At 39.7% G+C, this 4,790-nt stretch overlaps 1 non-coding gene across 1 annotated transcript; it reads left to right on the top strand.

Moving 5' to 3' along the window:
• Positions 1-2,234: 2,234 nt before the first annotated feature.
• On the top strand, positions 2,235-2,342 carry LOC130972649 (small nucleolar RNA R71). The gene has a single exon (XR_009083813.1). It is a non-coding gene; the product is annotated as a small nucleolar RNA R71 (small nucleolar RNA).
• The last annotated feature ends 2,448 nt before the right edge of the window (positions 2,343-4,790 follow it).

Here is a 4,790-nt window from a genome sequence, read left to right as displayed (position 1 = left end):
AGGATGGATGTGAGTGGTGAAGAGGTATTGAGGTGATTGGTGAATGGCTGAAGAAGAAGAGAGAGTGGTGGGGTTGGTGGGGATCCTGTGGGGTCCACAGATCCTGTGGTGTCAAGGAAAAGTCATCCCTGCACCAAATGGCTTTCAAAATCACGTTTTGAGCCATTTCTGGCGTTAAACGCCGGGCTGGTGCCCATTTCTGGCGTTTAACGCCAGCTTCTTGCCCTTTTCTGGCGTTTAACGCCAGTCTGGTGCCCCTTTCTGGCGTTAAACGCCCAGAATGGTGCCAGACTGGGCGTTAAACGCCCAACTGCTAGCCTCACTGGCGTTTAAACGCCAGTGGGTTCTTCCTCCAGGGTGTGCTGTTTTTCTTCCTGTTTTTCATTCTGTTTTTGCTTTTTCAATTGATTTTGTGACTTCTCATGATCATCAACCTACAAAAAACATAAAATAACAAAAGAAAGTAGTCAAAATATAACATTGGGTTGCCTCCCAACAAGCGCTTCTTTAATGTCAGTAGCTTGACAGAGGGCTCTCATGGAGCTTCACATTTTCTCAGAGCAATGTTGGAACCTCCCAACACCAAACTTAGAGTTTGAATGTGGGGGTTCAACACCAAACTTAGAGTTTAGTTGTGGCCTCCCAACACCAAACTTAGAGTTTGACTGTGGGGGCTCTGTTTGGCTCTGTTTTGAGGGAAGCTCTTCATGCTTCCTCTCCATGATGACAGAGGGATATCCTTGAGCCTTAAACACAAAGGATTCTTCATTCACTTGAATGATCAACTCTCCTCTATCAACATCAATCACAGCCTTTGCTGTGGCTAGGAAGGGTCTGCCAAGGATGATGGTTTCATCCATGCACTTCCCAGTCTCTAGGACTATGAAATCAGCAGGGATGTAATAGTTTTCAATCTTCACCAAAACATCCTCTACAAGTCCATGAGCTTGTTTTCTTGAGTTGTCTGCCATCTCTAATGAGATTCTTGCAGCTTGCACCTCAAAGATCCCTAGCTTCTCCATTACAGAGAGAGGCATGAGGTTTACACTTGACCCTAAGTCACACAGAGCCTTCTTGAAGGTCATGGTGCCTATGGTACAAGGTTTTGAAAACTTCCCAGGATCTTGTCTCTTTTGAGGTAATTTCTGCCTAGACAAGTCATCCAGTTCTTTGGTGAGCAAAGGAGGTTCATTCTCCCAAGTCTCATTTCCAAATAACTTGTCATTTAGCTTCATGATTGCTCCAAGGTATTTAGCAACTTGCTCTTCAGTGACATACTCATCCTCTTCAGAGGAAGAATACTCATCAGAGCTCATGAATGGCAGAAGTAATTCCAATGGAACCTCTATGGTCTCATTTTGAGCCTCAGATTCCCATGGTTCCTCATTGGGGAACTCATTGGAGGCCAGTGGACGTCCAGTGAGGCCTTCCTCAGTGGCGTTCACTGCCTCTTCTTCCTCCCAGAATTCGGCCATGTTAATGGCTTTGCACTCTCCTTTTGGATTTTCTTCAGTATTGCTTGGGAGAGTACTAGGAGGGAGTTCAGTGATTTTCTTGCTCAGCTGACCCACTTGTCCTTCCAAGTCTCTAATGGAGGACCTTGTTTCAGTCATGAAACTTTGAGTGGTTTTGATTAGATCAGAGACCATGGTTGCTAAGTCAGAGGGGTTCTGCTTAGAATTCTCTGTCTGTTGCTGAGAAGATGATGGAAAAGGCTTGCCATTGCTAAACCTGTTTCTTCCACCATTATTGTTGTTGAAACCTTGTTGAGGTCTCTCTTGATTCTTCCATGAGAAATTTGGGTGATTTCTCCATGAAGAATTATAGGTGTTTCCATAGGGTTCTCCTAGGTAATTCACCTCTTCCATTGAAGGGTTCCCAGGATCATAGGCTTCTTCTTCAGATGAAGCATCCTTAGTACTGCTTGGTGCATTTTGCATTCCAGACAGACTTTGAGAGATCAAATTGATTTGTTGAGTCAATATCTTGTTCTGAGCCAGAATGGCATTCAGAGCATCAATCTCAAGAACTCCTTTCTTCTGATTAGTCCCATTGTTCACAGGATTCCTTTCAGAAGTGTACATGAATTGGTTATTTGCAACCATTTCAATTAGCTCTTGAGCTTCTGTAGGCGTCTTCTTCAAATGAAGAGATCCTCCAGCAGAGCTATCCAAAGACATCTTGGATAGTTCAGAGAGACCATCATAGAAAATACCTATGATGCTCCATTCAGAAAGCATGTCAGAAGGACATTTTCTGATCAATTGTTTGTATCTTTCCCAAGCTTCATAGAGGGATTCTCCATCCTTCTGTCTGAAGGTTTGGACTTCCACTCTAAGCTTACTCAATTTTTGAGGTGGAAAGAACTTTGCCAAAAAGGCATTGACTAGCTTTTCCCATGAGTCCAGGCTTTCTTTAGGTTGTGAGTTCAACCATGTCCTAGCTCTGTCTCTTACAGCAAAAGGGAATAGCATAAGTCTGTAGACCTCAGGGTCTACCCCATTAGTCTTGACAGTGCCACAGATTTGCAAGAATTCAGCTAAAAACTGATGAGGATCTTCCAATGGAAGTCCATGAAACTTGCAATTATGTTGCATTAGAGAAACTAATTGAGGCTTAAGCTCAAAGTTGTTTGCTCCAATGGCAGGGATAGAGATGCTTCTCCCATAGAAGTCGGGAGTAGGTGCAGTAAAGTCACCCAGCACCTTCCTTGCATTGTTTGCATTGTTGTTGTTTTCGGCTGCCATGGGTTCTTCTTCTTTGTAGATTTCTGTTAGGTCCTCTATAGAGAATTGTGCCTTAGCTTCTCTTAGCTTTCGCTTCAATGTCCTTTCAGGTTCAGGGTTAGCTTCAACAAGAATGCCTTTGTCTCTGCTCCTACTCATATGAAGGAGAAGAAAACAAGAAAATGTGGAATCCTCTATGTCACAGTATAGAGATTCCTTGAGGTGTCAGAGGAAAAGAAAAATAGAAGACAGAGGTAGAAAATTCGAACTTATCAAAGAAGATGGAGTTCGAATTTTGCATTAAGGAATAGTGCTAGTCCATAAATAGAAGGATGTGAGAAGAAGGGAAGTAATATTCGAAAATCAAGTGAAATATTTTGAAAAACACTAATTAGTTTTCGAAAATAAGAGTGGGAAAGAAATCAAGTGATTTTTGAAAAAGATTTTGAAATTAGAAGTCAAAAAGATTTGATTAAAAACTATTTTGAAAAAGATGAGGTTAAGAAGATATGATTGGTTTTAAAAAGATGTGATTGAGAAAATATGATTTGAAAACAATTTAAAAAAAGATTTGATAAAAAAAAATTAATGACTTGCCTAACAAGAAAAGATATGATTCAAACATTAAACCTTTCTCAACAGAAAAGGCAACATACTTGAAATGTTCAATCAAATCATTAATTGTTAGCAAGTATCTTTGAAAAAGGAAAGAAATTGATTTTGAAAACATTTGATTGAAAAGATATGATTTGAAAAAGATTTGATTTTGAAAAACTTTGAAAACTTGAAAAAAAATTGATTTGAAAACAAAATCCTCCCCCTTGTGCCATCCTGGCGTTAAACGCCCAGAATGGTGCACATTCTGGCGTTTAACGCCCAAAACTATACCCTTTTGGGCGTTAAACGCCCAACCAGGTACCCTGGCTGGCGTTTAAACGCCAGTCTGTCCTTCTTCACTGGGCGTTTTGAACGCCCAGCTTTTTCTGTGCAATTCCTCTGCTGTATGTTCTGAATCTTCAATTCTCTGTATTATTGACTTGAGAAGACACAAATTAAAAATATTTTTGGATTTTTTTATAATCAAAATGCAACTAAAATCAAATAACAATGCATGCAAGACACCAAACTTAGCAGTTTGTATACTACTGACACTAATGAGAATGCATATGAGACACACAAAACACTCAAGTCCAGAGAATTCAAAGATCAGAGTAAGAAATAATCAAGAATTACTTGAAGATCCTTAAGACACATGAATGAATGCATGCAATTGACATCAAACTTAAGATGAGACACTAGACTCAAACAAGAAACATAAAATATTTTTGGTTTTTATGATTTTGTAATTTTTTTGTGCTTTTTTTTTTCGAAAATTATATGGAAAAGAAAATAAAGGTATCAAAATTCTTAATGAGAATTCCAGGAATCATACAATGTTAGTCTAAAGCTTTAGTCTAAAGGAATTAGACATAGCTAGCCAAGCTTCAGCAGAACATTGCATTCAAGAGCTAAATTGATGAGGATCAATCAGCTTTGGTGATGATAAGAACATCACCTTGAAACACTAGAATTCATTCTTAAGAACTCTGAAGAAAAAATACCTAATCTAAGCAACAAGATGAACCGTCAGTTGTCCATACACAAAACAATCCCCGGCAACGGCGCCAAAAACTTGGTGCGCGAAATTGTGAACAATACTTTTTCACAACTCTCATAATCCCCGGTCATGAACTCCAAAAACTTGGTAGTTCAATTTCATGGCATTACACAACTTCGCACAACTAACCAGCAAGTGCACTGGGTCGTCCAAGTAATAAACCTTACGCGAGTAAGGGTCGATCCCACGGAGATTGTTAGTATGAAGCAAGCTATGGTCATCTTGTAAATCTTAGTCAGGCAGACTCAAATGGATATGGTGATGAATGAAAATAACATAAAAGATAAAGATAGAGATACTTATGTAATTCATTGGTAGGAACTTCAGATAAGCGCATGAAGATGCCTTCCCTTCCGTCTCTCTGCTTTCCTACTGTCTTCATCCAATCCTTCTTATTCCTTTCCATG

Source organism: Arachis stenosperma, chromosome 3, assembly GCF_014773155.1.
Source record: "Arachis stenosperma cultivar V10309 chromosome 3, arast.V10309.gnm1.PFL2, whole genome shotgun sequence".
NCBI classification, from domain to species: Eukaryota; Viridiplantae; Streptophyta; class Magnoliopsida; order Fabales; family Fabaceae; genus Arachis; species Arachis stenosperma.
Note: the sequence above shows the minus strand (reverse complement) of the source record. Positions and strands in the feature narration are given on the sequence as shown.